General features: G+C 45.5%; 1 protein-coding gene across 1 annotated transcript in view; it reads left to right on the forward strand.

Moving 5' to 3' along the window:
* The window catches only part of SAMHD1 (SAM and HD domain containing deoxynucleoside triphosphate triphosphohydrolase 1), a 187914-nt gene that overhangs the window by 34627 nt on the left and 136789 nt on the right, over positions 1–16498 (forward strand). The window lies entirely within an intron of this gene.

Here is a 16498-nt window from a genome sequence, read left to right on the forward strand (position 1 = left end):
TTGTCAAGCTGTGAGCAGGAGGACTCTCCAGTTCTAACCTCAGGCCTTCCTGTATGATATGCAGGACCCACTGATTTGTGGTGATGGGAGAGAACGCTCGAGAGTCGGCCCCCGACCGGAGAGCAGTCATTGCTTCTCAGGGGCCTGCTAATGTTGGGGGACAAGGATGTTTCTGGTTTTACCCCCTTTTGGGTAGCTCCACCGACGTGTTTTACCCTTACCCTTGTAATCTCTCTGGGGAGCTTGCTCACGGGAGGGACGAAAAAGCGTTTTCTTGAGCTTCTCTGCTCTGGAAGAGCTTTCTTTTTATCTGTAGCCTTGTCTAAGATTTCATCAAGGGCTGGTCCAAACACATAATGTCCCTGAAAAGGAATACCACATAGTTTGGACTTGGAGGTAATGTCACCTCCCCAGGATTTAAGCCGTAGAGCTCTCCTGGCTGAATTGGAGAGAACTGCAGACCTAGCGGAGGCATCCGCAAGAAACCCTATTGCCTTCTGAAGTGGTAGAGAGTTTAGTATCTCTTCCCTTGAAGTCCCCTGAGAAAGGTGATTTTCTAATGTACGTAGCCAGAGGAATAGGGATCTGGCAACACATGTTGAGGCCACATTTGTTTTTAGTAGATTGGTGGATGTGTTCCAGGATTTCCTTAACAAGCTCTCGATTTTCCGATCCATAGGATCTTTGAGCTGAGAGGAATCTTCAAAAGGGGAAGAGCCGTCTTTTTGGTTACCCTGGACACCTGTACATCTACTTTTAGGAATCTCCCATAAAGAACAGTCCCCATCAAGAGGGAAGCGATTCTTTAACTCTTATGGGACACTCAGACCTTTCTCAGGTAGGCCCCATTCATTAAGGACAAGATTCTCAATGTTTTCATGTATGGGGAACCCCTTCGGGGCCCTGGGTTTTAACCCCCCAAACTTATCATCCAGAACGGAGTGGCTCGCTACCTCCTCCACCCCCATGGTGAAGTAGAAATTAGTTCTTCCATATTATATAACGGTGATGACACGTGTATATAATGATGTATACAGGATCGCGCTGGAAGAAAGCCACTGAAAGCGCTAAATAGGTATCCATAAGTAATATAAAACTGGGTAATTAATAGTAAAAGATATGATCCATAAAAACAAACATAATTATTATTATTATTTATTATTATAGCGCCATTTTTTCCATGGCGCTTTAAATGTGAGGAGGGGTGTACATAATAAAACAAGTACAATAATCTTGAACAATACAAGTCACAACTGGTACAGGAGGAGAGAGGACCCTGCCCGGGAGGGCTCACAATTTACAAGGGATGGGTGAGGATACAGTAGGTGAGGGTAGAGCTGGTCATGCAGCGGTTTGGTCAATCGGTGGTTATTGCAGGTTGTAGACTTGTCGGAAGAGGTAGGTCTTCAGGTTCTTTTTGATAATAATACAAATAGTCCCTCAGCAGGAGCCCGCTTTTACCTGTATCTCGGTGAGTAGGGGCTGCCACCGGCTGGGGCAGCCACCTGCAGAAAGACTTGCACATCTTGGACTACTACTACCGCCACACAACAGCTTAAAGCCAACTGGTCTTCATAGAAGCTTTACACGGCGGGTAAGAGAGTCCTCTCTTTAGATTGCAGGTCAATAGACCTATACTAACTAAACTTTGCATTTGTTGGGGCTATTTTTATTATGTTTGTTTTTATGGATTATATTTTTTACTATTAATTACCCAGTTTTATATTACTTGTGGATACCTATTTAGCGCATCCAGTGGCTTTCTTCCAGCGCGATCCTGTATATATCATTATATACACGTGTCATCACATTTATTTACTATTGCACAATTCTTTGTGGGGAATTGTTGGATTCGCTGCAGGATAGTAGGCCTTTGTGACACTTTGCGCCACTTTGTTACATTTTATACTAAAAGATATTTTTTATCTGGTCTGGGGGTGGAAGTGGAACCCTCATTCTCCCAAATGTCCTCTGAACCCGAGGTACGGATCTCGCCTGAGTCAGAGTCAGAATCCACAGGAGCCATCTTCCTTTTCTTAGGAGGAGGGGGCTGTGGTGTCTTTGCCTGGGAAAGGGCCGCCATAGAGGACTGAACCTCCTGTCTGATGAGGGTTCTGATGCTGTTCAGAAGAGAGGGCTGTTCACTACGCAGCACTTCATCCGTGCATGGTTGGCAGAGTTTTTTCTTATAAGAGGAGGAAAGCTTGAACGCACATGCACCACACTTGTGGCTGGGCATCTTATCCTTTTTGGGGGCAGGGACCTTGTCTCCCTAAATAGAGCGAGAAAGGTGAACTAAGTTACTTTATAATTATCTGGACAGCAAGGGACCTCATCCACTACTTACAGTAGGAGGGGGAACTCTGGGCTCTGCAGAAGCAGAGTGCAGGGGTTTGTTGCCGTCCATACGGTCAGTCAGTCAGTCACCAGTCACAGAGGGACATAGACAGATGGGCCTTACCTGGAGGCTTTTCCCTCGACCAGGAATATATAGTATCGAGGTCGCCAGCGTGATTAGTGCTCCTCCTCCCTAGGGTCCGTAGGGGGTGATGCAAGAAACGCCCGTCATGGCTGCTGCTGGGGCCGGCCAGCGCGTGCGTGCGCTCCAGGGTGGAACACATAGAGATGAAACCGGAAGTTTGGAAGCGTCACTTCCGGTGTGCGCGCGGCCTCTGGCAGCAGTGAGGAGGGAGGAGAAAGCCGGGGAGCTTACAGGAGGACCCCGGTGCACTTCACCGCCCTGCTTTACCCCACGAGATAGAGGGTCCCAAGTCACGCGGCGGAGGAGCAGTCACCGGAGGAGGAGAGCGGAGCCCCCGACCTCGACTGCCCGGCACATGAAGGTAACAGCGCTCCCGATCGCCGGTCACGGCAGCACTATCAGAAAACTCTCCATGCCCCATAGGGGTCAGGAAAAACACGTGTGGTTGCAGGAAGGGGAGGGGTATTTAACCTCTTTGTTTCCTGTCCCCTATTAGGACGGGGAGACATCCTCCGTTACTGCTGTCGTGGAAGGTGACTGGAGAAATTATGAGATTGTGAGCCCCAATGGGGACAGTGATGATGTCTGTAAAGCGCTGTGGAATTAATGGCGCTATATAAGTGAGTAAAATTAAATAAATGAAAATTCATTATTAGGCCAGGATCAGACTATCATATGAAAAATTGTCAAGAGTTCCATCCATATTGTCGTCCAGGTGTCACCTTTTTTATACACCAACATTTAAAATGTACTCGATCTAATGCAGTATCTTGGGTTAATAATGCAACTCATCTGCAAAAATCAGATGCTACACAAATGATCCTTATGGGGTCTGAATTTTGTTTTCTGCACCTAGCGACTTGTATGGGACGATTCTTATCTGATTCTCTGAGAATAGTGCATGCTGCAATTTTTTCCCATTGGCATGGCTAGTCAGTCATATGGACAGACATTGAATTACATTGATCAGTATGCTGAACTGTACTCAGACAGCACACGTCGGTCTAATACGATCATCTGAACGAGCCTCAAGAACCATTTTTTACTTCCAAGAAAATGTAAAAGCAATGATGAATCTTCCCCAAATGGTTTATTAGCTTAGGCCTGAGTAATTGTTATAAACTTATAAGTTTTGCTGATGTTTAGAGGCGAGCACTTGGATTTCAACAAACTCATTTAGAGGAGTGCCATAGTGATAGGAATTTTTGCAAGTGTTCCTGGGTGTTGACATTCTGTAATTGTGAAACTGAGTGCAGTTACCGATCAAATTAAAAGGGAATTGGTCATCTAAGGGTACCGTCACACTGAAACGACGTTGCAGCGATACGACAACGATGTCGATCGCTGCAGCGTCGCTGTTTGGTCGCTGGAGAGCTGTCACACAGACCGCTCTCCAGCGACCAACGATCCAGAAGTCCCCTGGTAACCAGGGTAAACATCGGGTTACTAAGCGCAGGGCCGCGCTTAGTAACCCGATGTTTACCCTGGTTACCAGCGTAAACGTAAAAAAAACAAACATTACATACTTACATTCCGTGTCTGTCCTCCGGCGCTGTGCTTTCCTCTGCACTGTCAGCGCCGGTCAGCCGTAAAGCAGAGCGGTGACGTCACCGCTGTGCTTTCTGGCTGGCCGGCGCTGACACAGGATGCAGGAGGAGTGCAGAGAAGTACAGTGCCGGGGACAGACAGCTGAAGGTAAGTATGTAGTGTTTTTTTTTTTTTTTACGTTTACGCTGGTAACCAGGGTAAACATCGGGTTACTAAGCGCGGCCCTGCGCTTAGTAACCCGATGTTTACCCTGGTTACCAGTGAAGACATCGCTGAATCTGCGTCACACACGCCGATCCAGCGATGTCAGCGGGAGATCCAGCGACGAAATAAAGTTTCAGACGATCTGCTACGACGTACGATTCTCAGCGGGGTCCCTGATCGCAGTAGCGTGTCAGACACAGCGAGATCGTAACGATATCGCTGGAACGTCACGGATCGTGCCGTCCTAGCGATCAAAGTGCCACTGTGTGACGGTACCCTAAGATCTTCACTTGCAAACACTTCCACCCTGCATTTATTCCTAAGCTAGATACTGTAACTTACTGTGTGACTTTTCTATTTCTTTTTGAGCTAGCTGTCAGACCCACTGATTTATAGCTTTGCCTTACATTTGCACATTCAAGTGAATGCCTGTGTGCTACCCGATTATTATTATCTGACAGCGCACAGACCCACTGAGAATGTCCTGTTCTAATCCTCAACATCAGTTCAGAATAGGACATGCTATGAGTCTCACAGATTTCATTCTCAGATCCTTCATTGTCACGGATGTGTGATTGGATCGAAGACACTATGGGCCTGAATGCTGTCAAATAAAAAAAAAAAAAATCCAGACCGCACCTGGACATTTTAGGCACCTTTATTGACAAAGGATCTGGGGATGTTAGTTTTTTTTACCTGAGCAGATTGTACAGAGTTTATGTAACCTTGAGTTATCGGTCTGAAGTATATTCTCCCTCTGCGCACACAATGTGTCACGCTGTAATGTGTGATATAAAGGAATGCAAAATGCTATCAGCCTAGCAAGGCCGGCTACTGATAAGCCATGCTGCCTGATTCCAGGCCTTCCTTACCAACTTGGCTTCATATAACTGTTTCAAGAATTGAAAATCTGTACACAAAACAATGTCTGTACTAAAACCCATAGCCCAATCAAAGTTTCTTGAAAACCTTAAAAGGGAACCTGTCACCCCCAAAATCGAAGGGGAGCTAAGCCCAACAGCATCAGTGGCTTATCTACAGCATTCTGTAATGCTGTAGATAAGCCCCCCTCCCATGTATCCTAAAAGATAAGAAAAAGAGGTTAGATTATACTCACCCTGTTAAGGGCGGAGCAAAGTACTGCAGTGCGTGCCTCTCTGAGCTTTCCTGGCGCCTGCGCACTGCAGTACTTTGCTCTGCCCTCAGTAGGGCAGACAAAGTACGCCTGTGCCGGAGCCGCAGCGTGAAGACCAGAAGAGGACGTAATCGTAAGAAGATGGGAGGCCCTGGACCGTGACGCCCACCGGATCGGACCACCTGCCCAGGTGAGTATAATCTAACCTCTTTCTCATCTTTTAAGATACATTAGGGGCTTATCTACAGCATTCCAGAATGCTGTAGATAAGCCCCTGATGCCGGTGGGCTTAGCTCACCCTCGATTTTGGGGGTGACAGGTTCCCTTTAAGACAGCAACAGTTATGGCTACCAATATTGAAATTGGACAAGCATAGTTGCAGGGCTTCCCGATGAGGGGCTTCCTGCACTTTTGCCATGATATGAAGGCTGGTTTCTGTTAATTGTCAGCACTTTTTTGAGTACCAGATACTGAAGGCAGGCAGATACTGTATGTGTAAGATAGTTGTTTTTTTTTTCTATTTTCTCGGTAGGTGTGTATTGGATTTCAGTCATTACACACCAGTGCCAATGTCAAATCTATAATAAAATGCTAGGAGCGTCACTCTGTCCAAAGCCTTTTATAGACTTTATAGCCGATGCAGCTGACCGCATTGATGAGGGTAGGAGTGCTACGCTCCTTCTCTCATCATCCCCCTGTCGGCGTCTGACATCACCGACACTGACAGGGGGCGCGATGTCACTGCCCAATGCCCGCGGTCTGGTGGTGAGCGGAAGCAGCGCAGGGACCAGGAAGAAGAGAGGTAATTATTATTTTTCTTTATGGGGGCCGCCTTATACTACAGGGTCTGCCTGTGTGTGTGTGTGTGTGTGTGTGTGTGTGTGTGGGGGGGGTGCTGCCGTCTACTACAGGGTCTGCCCGTGAGGGGGGTGCTGCCTTCTACTACAGGGTCTGCCTGTGGGGGGGGGGGGGTGCTGCCTTATACTACAGAGTCTGCCTGTGAAGGGGGGGGTGCTGCCTTATACTACAGTCTGCCTTTGTTGCTGCCTTATACTACAGAGTCTTCCTTTGTGAGGGCTGCCTGTGGAGAGGAGGTGCTGCCTTTTACTACAGAGTCTGCCTGTGGGGGGGGGGGTGCTGCCTTATACTATAGTGTCTTCCTAGAAAATATGTCAACGCAGCAAGCCAGTGACTTTTTACTGCACATGACAGAATGGGGGCGCAGGATGGGAGCAGCACACGACAGAATGGGGGTGCAGGATGGGTGCAGCACATGACAGGATGGGGACGCAGGATGGGAGCAGCACATGAGGATGTAAGCACCACATAACAGGATGTGGATGCAGAATGAGAGCACCACATGACAGGATGTGGACGCAGGATGAGAGTAGCACATGGCAGCATGGTGGTGCAGGATGACAGAGAGAGACTTTTTTCCGGAGTTGAAAATCCTTCTGGGCATGTTCAGAGCGGGAAAAACATGTTACGTCGCTGGATTCCTGTGTGTGACGGTCAGCGACGGATCCTGCGTCCATAGGCTTCCATTATAGCCAACGACGGGCAGCGCAGGATGCGTCGCTGACCGATTTTCCGATGTGCAGAAAAAACGTTCCTATGAACGTTTTCTCCAAAAGACGGTACGCTATTTTCCGACGGATCCAGTGCACGACGGATGAAAAGGATGACCATCAGTCACAATCCGTCGCTAATACAAGTCTATGGGAAAATGCAGGATCCTGCAAATTTTTTTGCAGGATCATCCATTCTCAAAAATCGACGGATTGTGACGGAAGCTGAAAAACGCAAGTGTGAAAGTAGCCTTAAAAAACATACGTGTTAAACTCAGTTTTTACTATCCGTGTGGTTTTCTGTTGGCCGTCTGTGTGGACATGTGTACCATCCATGTGCCTCGTACCAGAACAGAATGCAGAATAGACATGACAGATTTTTATATGTTAAAGATGTGTAAAACTATAGATAGATAACAATGGTCAACGCAATTTTTCTGGCAAAAGTTTTTAAAACATATTTTAAGTCAATTTTGGCTGCTGATTACGAATATGAACTCCGTTTTTGGCTATCACATCAGGATTTTGAGATACTGTATATACTCGAGTATAAGCTGAGATTTTCAGCCCAAAATTTTGGGCTGAAAGTGCCCCTCTCGGCTTATACTCGAGTCACGGTGGGCGGCAGGGTCGGCAGGTGAGGGGGAGAGGGCGCTGAGGCATACTTACTTAGTCCCGGCGGTCCTGACGCTCCCCCTGCCTGTCACACGGTCTTCGGTGCTGCAGTTCTTCCCCTGTTCAGCGGTCACGTGGGACTGCTGATTAGAGAAATGAATATGCGGCTCCACCTCCCATAGGGGTGGAGCCGCATATTCATTTCTCTAATCAGCGGTGCCGGTGACCGCTGATAGAGGAAGAGGCTGCGGCACCGAAGACCGTGTGCAGGCAGAGGGAGCGGGACGCCGGGAGCAGGTAAGTATGTAATATTCACCTGTCCGCGTTCCACACGCCGGGCGCCACTCTGTCTTCGCGTCCTCTTGCACTGACTGTTCAGGTCAGAGGGCGCGATGACGCATATAGTGTGCGCGGCGCCCTCTGCCTGATCAGTCAGTGTGGAGAGACGCCGGGACCGGACGCTGGGAGCTGCAAGCAAGAGAGGGGAGTATGGCATTTTTTTTTTTTTATTGCAGCAGCAGCAGCAGCAATGGCACAGCTTTCTATGGCACAGCTATGGGGCAATAATGAACGTAGCAGAGCACTATATGGCAGCTATGGGGCAATAATGAACGGCGCAGAACACTATATGGCAGCTATGGGGCAATAATGAATGGCGCAGAGCACTATATGGCAGCTATGGGGCAATAATGAACGGTGCAGAGCACTATATGGCAGCTATGGGGCAATAATGAACGGTGCAGAGCACTATATGGCAGCTATGGGGCAATAATGAACAGCGCAGAGCACTATATGGCAGCTATGGGGCAATAATGAACGGCGCAGAGCACTATATAGCAGCTATAGGGCAATAATGAGCGGTGCAGAGCACTATATGGCACAGCTATGGGGCAGGAATGAACGGTGCAGAGCACTATATGGCACATCTATGGGGCAATAATGAAAGGCGCAGAGCACTATATGGCAGCTATGGGGCAATAATGAACGGCGCAGAGCACTATGGCAGCTATGGGGCAATAATGAGCGGTGCAGAGCACTATATGGCACAGCTATGGGGCAGGAATGAACGGTGCAGAGCACTATATGGCACATCTATGGGGCAATAATGAACGGCGCAGAGCACTATATGGCAGCTATGGGGCAATAATGAACGGCGCAGAGCACTATATGGCAGCTATAGGGCAATAATGAGCGGTGCAGAGCACTATATGGCAGCTATGGGGCAATAATGAACGGTGCAGAGCACTATATGGCACATCTATGGGGCAGGAATGAACGGTGCAAAGCACTATATGGCACATCTATAGGGCAATAATGAACGGCGCAGAGCACTATATGGCAGCTATGGGGCAATAATGAGCGGTGCAGAGCACTATATGGCAGCTATGGGGCAATAATGAACGGTGCAGAGCACTATATGGCACAGCTATGGGGCAGGAATGAACGGTGCAGAGCACTATATGGCACATCTATGGGGCAATAATGAACGGCGCAGAGCACTATATGGCAGCTATGGGGCAATAATGAACGGCGCAGAGCACTATATGGCAGCTATGGGGCAATAATGAGCGGTGCAGAGCACTATATGGCACAGCTATGGGGCAGGAATGAACGGTGCAAAGCACTATATGGCACAGCTATGGGGCAGGAATGAACGGTGCAGAGCACTATATGGCACATCTATGGGGCAATAATGAACGGCGCAGAGCACTATATGGCAGCTATGGGACAATAATGAACGGCGCAGAGCACTATATGGCAGCTATGGGACAATAATGAACGGCGCAGAGCACTATATGGCAGCTATGGGGCAATAATGAACGGCGCAGAGCACTATATGGCACAGCTATGGGGCAATAATGAACGGCGCAGAGCACTATATGGCAGCTATGGGGCAATAATGAACGGCGCAGAGCACTATATGGCACAGCTATGGGGCAATAATGAACGGCGCAGAGCACTATATGGCAGCTATGGGGCAATAATGAATGGCGCAGAGCACTATATGGCACAGCTATGGGGCAATAATGAATGGCGCAGAACACTATATGGCACAGCTATGGGGCAATAATGAATGGCGCAGAGCACTATATGGCACAGCTATGGGGCAATAATGAACGGTGCAGAGCACTATATGGCACAGCTATGGGGCAATAATGAACGGCGCAGAGCACTATATGGCACAGCTATGGGGCAATAATGAATGGCACAGAGCACTATATGGCACAGCTATGGGGCAATAATGAACGGTGCAGAGCACTATATGGCACAGCTATGGGGCAATAATGAATGGCGCAGTGCACTATATGGCACAGCTATGGGGCAGTAATGAATGGTGCAGAGCACTATATGGCAGAGCTTTATAAGGAGCATCTATGGGGCAATAATGAACGGTGCAGAGCACTATATGGCACATCTATGGGGCAATGATGAACGGTGCAGAGCACTATATGGCACAGGTTTATATGGCACATCTATGGGGCAATCATGAACAGTGCAGAGCATATATGTGGCACAGCTTTATATGGAGCTTCTATGGGGCAATAATGAACGGTGCAGAGCATATATGGGGCACAGCTTTATATGGAGCTTCTATGGGGCAATAATGAACAATATGGAGCATTATATGTGGCACAGCTTTATACAGAGCATCTATGGGGCAATAATGAACAGTATGCAGCATTATATGTGGCACAGCTTTATACAGAGCATCTATGGGGCAATAATGAACGGTATGGAGCATCTATTTTTATTTTTGAAATTCACCGGTAGCTGCTGCATTTTCCACCCTAGGCTTATACTCGAGTCAATAAGTTTTCCCAGTTTTTTGTGGCAAAATTAGGGGGGTCGGCTTATACTCGAGTATATACAGTATTTTCAATTTTTGATGAAAATTATTCCTATCTAATGTTTTATGATAAAAACATGATTTTCGGTACTACATTTTGTATATTTTTAATCAAGGATTAACAAAGATTACAAAGTCTATGTACAGCAAATCAAATATACTTACAGAATTAAACTACAAAATATAAAAACATGTATGTGTATGTATATATCTACTATATAAAGCTGAATGTGTGTGTATGTGTGTATGTCCGGGATTGGCATCTGCACCGTCGCAGCTAAAGCCACAAAATTTTGCACAGTCACACATCTGGACCCCGAGAGCGTCATAGGCTATATTGTGAGGTGAAATTTTAACCCCGCGCGTTCCAATTCACCAAACAATTTTGCCCCTATCTACATAATGGAGAAAAAAGTGAAAGGAAAAGTGTTGGAGGCGTCGCAGCTACAGAAACAAAATTTTGCACAGTCACACGTCTGGACCCTGAGAGCGTCATAGGCTACGTTGTGAGGTGAAATTTTAACCCCGCGCTTTCCAATTCACCAAACAATTTTGCCCCTATCTACATAATGGGGAAAAAGTGAAATGAAAAGTGTTGGAGGCGTCGCAGCTACAGCCACAAAATTTTGCACAGTCACACGTCTGGACCCTGAGAGCGTCATAGGCTATGTTGTGAGGTGAAATTTTAATTCCGCGCTTTCCAATTCACCAAACTATTTTTCCCCTATCTACATAATGGGGAAAAGTGAAAGGAAAAGTGTAGGAGGCAAATTGACAGCTGCCAGATGTGAACAAGGGGGACTTAAAGAATGAGAGCGATGGCGCAAAAGAGAATATACCGTACAGTTGCTAAGGTGGGGCCCCGACATGGGATACTCACCACACATGGGGATATGAACACACACACAAAATGCGCCACACACTACCACGTGCTTGAACACATATACCACCCTCAGCACATGCAAAAGTTGCTTCACACAAAACTTGCACATACTCAAAAGGCACCAGACATAAAACTCACCACGCGCAAAACTCGCCATGCGCAAAACTTGCTGCACACAACTTGCTACACTAACCTGTTATATGCAACTCGACACACAAAAAGTTGCTACACGCATGTTGCCACACAAAACTCATCTCACAAAAGTCGCTACATGCATGTCGCCACACCCAACTCAACACACACAACTTGACAAACGAAACTCGCCCTAAAACACACACAAGTCTGGTATTAGCCTTCAAAAATAAAAATCTGATTAATAAGCAGACAAACTACAAGAGCAACAAATGTACCATATAGGAAATACAGCAGCTGTCAGTCACATGACCTGTCTATTATGTGTATGTGTGAGCTAATATATACTGCCAGGGGGAGGGCTTCCTGTTGGCTGGGGATTTATCAGGCTGCCAATTTATCTTACAAATACTGAGGTAAAAATACTGAGCAAATAACGTGTTAACGAGGTCTAATACAGGAGATCACACAGGTATATACTATATACAGGGGAGATGACACACAGATATATACTATATACAGGAGAGATAACACACAGGTATATACTATATAGAGGAGGAGATGACATACAGGTATATACTAAATACAGGAGGAGATGACACACAGGTATATACTATATACAGGAGCAGATTACCTACAGGTATATACTATATACAGGAGGAGATGACATACAGGTATATGCTATATATAGAAGATGACATACAGGTATATACTATATACAGGAGGAGATGACACACAGGTATATACTATATATAGGAGGAGATGACATACAGGTATATACTATATACAGGGGAGATGACACACAGCAGGTATATACTATATACAGGGGAAATGACATATAGGTATATACTATATACAGGAGATGACATACAGGTGTATACTATATATAAGGGAGATGACAAACATGTATATACTGAGGTGAAAATGAGAGGTGTGAGGTGAAAATGAAAAGGTGTGAGTGCAAAATGAGAGGAGTGAGGGAAAATAGTGTAGTGATCGGAAAATGACAGATGTGAGGTCGAAATGACAAGTGTTAGGGGGGAATGAGAGGAGTGAGGGAGAAAATGAGAGGTGTGAGGGAGAAAATGAGAGATGTGAGGGGAAAATGAGAGGCGTGATGGGAAAATAAGAGAAGTGAGGTGCTATAACTAACCACAGATATTTACTATGCCCAGGCAACGCCGGGCTCTTCAGCTAGTATATATATATATATATATATATATATATATATATATATATATATATATATATATATATATATATATATGTCACACAGATGAATGACAAATGGCAGTTATTTGAACTTTCTTACGCAGGGACATGCGTTTGTCTGCTGGTGCGTCATTTTGATGTGCCCACCGACGTCACTGGAACGCATGTCCCTGTGTACCCAATGTTAAAGATAGGTACGCAGGACGCATGCGCAGCTGTGCGGATATGAAGGGGAAAAGTACGCAGCCGTATGCAGGGCTGCCGAACGCAAGTGTGAAACAGGCCTAACAACTGACAACAATTGCGGACATTTAATCACTCTGCCACTTTCGATGACAGCAGCATCTAGATGGTTAACAGATTGAGGAGGCGCCCTCTTGAGCCACATCATAGGGTCCTCATAGTTGCCATGGCAACTGAGTCCTTTACTTGGCCTCCAGATCTGCTGACTTGTATATCTTTTTAGGCCCTGGGCTTATTCAGACGTTCAATTTTCATGTACAAGTGCTGTCCTTGTTTTTCACGGATGGCACTCATACCTGTGATAGTTTATGGAGCCATTCACATGTTGTTTTTGTTTGTTTTTTTCTGCACGCACGTTAAAAACAGACCACATTAATCTGTCCATTTTCTCGCACATGGTAAAATTGGCCGTATCAATAACAGGTCTATTACCCTGCAATACATACCGTAACTATTGTATGGGGATTAAACCAGTGATCCGACTAGTGAAAATTCAAGCCCCATAGTGGAAATGATGTTTTATATTAATACAAGAGTAAATGGAAAGTCTCACATAATTGTAATTGCGTTGTCTAGAATGCTCCGAGCTACAAAAACAGTCCCATTATGGTGAACACCATAAAAAAAACTTGTTGAAACTACAGCTATTTCATCATACATATCGTACAGCAAACGATGCAATAAAAATTAACAATAAGGTTGTAAAAAAAAATTATTTATCACTGAGCACGCTCTTATTAAAAAAACAAAAACCCTCATACTGTTCTCTTGTCGAAAACAAGTTTTATAGCCATCATAAAATGGTAACTCAACTATTTATTTTTTTAATTATTTTAATGTGCAAACGTAGTTAAATTCAAACCTGTATAAATGTGCAGTGACTGTAATCATACAGACATGGAGAATAAAGTTGTTTTGGCACTTTGTCCACATGAGGAATGGCACACAGAACAAAATCATTCATGAATTGCAGTACTTAATGTTGTTCACTCTTTGATAGCTCCGAGGAGGGAAAAAAAAATACATGTTATGTGGTCTAAAATGGTACCAATAAAAACTTCAAACTCATCCTGCAAAAAAGTGCTGGAAGTTATTAATCAGAATATAGGAAAATATATCTTTGCACCGTGTTAGCCACTAGATGGAAAAATAAGTTTTCTAATCAGAATATGGTGATGCAAAAGTATGTGTGTGTGTGTATGTATGTACATATATATATATATATATATATATATATATATATATATATATATATATATATATATATATATAGTAAAGTGTTTGTGTATTAAAAAATCTACTATATAATTGTCTAAGGGTCACTTCTGTCTGTCTGTTCTTCTGTCTGTCCTTCTGTCACGGATATTCATTGGTCGCGGCTTCTGTCTGTCATGAAATCCAAGTCGCTGATTTGTCGTGGGCGTTTTGCCACGACCAATCGGCGACGGGCGCAGTCCGGCGGCCACATGGCCGCTCCTTCCTCCCCGCAGTCATCGCCCGCTCCATACTCCCCTCCAGTCAGTGCTCCCACAGGGTTAATGGCAGCGCTAATGGACCGCATTATGCCGCGGTGTAACGCAGTCCGTTATCGCTGCTATTAACCCTGTGTGACCAACTTTTTTACTAAAAAGATCTAATGTTAAAAATAATAAAAAAAAAAATAAAAAATCATCATATACTCACCTTCCGGCGCCTTTCCCGCTCCTCGCGACGCTTCGGTGACTGCTCCATGCAAGCGGCAGGTTCCGGTGGCAAGGATGGTATGCGACAAGGACCTGCCATGACGTCACGGTCATGTGACCGCGACGTCATCACAGGTCCTGCGCCTATACCAACCCTGGGACCGGAAGCTGCCGCGTGCGTTTTTATTTTAAGTCTGTATACTACATGGCTCTGTGCTGTATACTCCGTGGCTGGGCAATATACTACGTGGACACGCATATTCTAGAATACCCGACGCGTTAAAATCGGGCCACCATATAGTACTTTATATTCTTGGAATCGTACTGACCCGAAAAACACCTGGTCCAGATGGCTACATCTGGGAATTTTATAAATAGGGCCTAACATCTCACCACTCAGTCTCTCTATAATAAAATATTAGGTGAGGGATCCTCTTTCCCTAGTTTTGGAATAAATTTTATGTAGGAAGAAGAAAGACTCTCTAGCCCTCAGCTCTTATAGGCTGATTTCCCATATTAATTTGGATGTTAAAGGGAACCTGACATGCTGCACAATTTCAGCCATAAATGATTAACCCTGAAAAGATGCGGTGTTTAAGAGAAAAAAACGTTTAGGCTATGTGCGCATGTTCAGGATTTCTTGCAGAAATTTCCTGAGTAAAACAGGACATTTTCTGCAAGAAATCCGCATGCGTTTTTCTCGCGTTTTTACCGCGTTTTTGCGTGCATTTTCTTTTTGCTGATTTTTCCAAAGTTTCCCAATGCAATAATATAGTGGGAAATCCGCCAAAAATCTGCAAAATTAATGAACATGCTGCGTTTTTTACCGCGATGCGTTTTTTTCGCAGAAAAAAACGCATCATGTGCACAAAAATTGCGGAATGCATTCTAAATGATGGGATGCATAATGTATGTGTTTTTTTCCCCCGCGTTTTTATAGCCAAAAATCTGCAACATGTGCACACAGCCTAAGGCCGGGTTGACATTGCGTTAATGGCGTCCGTTAGACGGACTACGTTATAACGCGGTGTAACGCAGTCCGTTAAGGCTGCCATTAATTCCTATGTCGGAAGCATCGCTAGCGCACGCCCACAATGGGCGTGTGCTAGCGATGTGCCGTCATTGAGTGACGGACCCTGAGACGCGGGCTACAGCGTTTCCGGGTCCGTCACTGCTAGCGCAGATAGAGTTAGCAGATGCTCTATCTGCGCTAGCACGATGGAATGTCGGCACTTGCGTTAACAGCAGCCCGTTAACGTATGTGTTGAACGGGCTGCTGTTAACGCAATGTGAACCCGGCCTTAAAAGCCTCCAGGGACAAATACACATAGGAAACTAGTGGGACAAGTGAGTCCCTCGTGGCTTGTGCCTCCTGCTGCCCTTGAATGACAGATCTCTACCTACATGTGTGTATACGGGGAGATCTGTCCCTCAAGGGGATCAGGTGGGGAGAAGCCTGTCCAACTAGTCTCCTATGCAGCTTGGTTCTCGGTGGATTTTAAACTGTTGTTTACTAAAATGCCACAGCTTTTTCAGTGTTATTTTAAATATATATGGCTAAAATCGTGCAAAGCATGCCTGTTACATGCTCCCCTATCCATAGGCATCAGGCATCAGCTGTCCGGTTCCCTTTATTGTCATATCAAAGGTTTTTTCTGAACAGTTGAGTAAATGTAGAAGCCAATGTCGCCAGTACATGCGAGTTTTCTGAAGGGCCAAGTTCGACAGCAGCATGGTTTTGCTTACTGGGATCCACTCATTCCTGACCTTACACCTTATGTCAGCTCTTGTTACCATTGGTGCCGAAAAGGCTTTTGACAAAGTCAGATGGGACTGGTTTTACAGTGTAGAAGCAAAAATATCTTTTCCAGGCACCTTTTATACTTGTCTTTGCACCTTGTATACAAGTCCTAAAGCTCAATTTCTGGCTTCCTTTCTAAACTCTT

This window comes from Ranitomeya imitator, chromosome 2 (genome assembly GCF_032444005.1).
Source record: "Ranitomeya imitator isolate aRanImi1 chromosome 2, aRanImi1.pri, whole genome shotgun sequence".
NCBI classification, from domain to species: domain Eukaryota; kingdom Metazoa; phylum Chordata; class Amphibia; order Anura; family Dendrobatidae; genus Ranitomeya; species Ranitomeya imitator.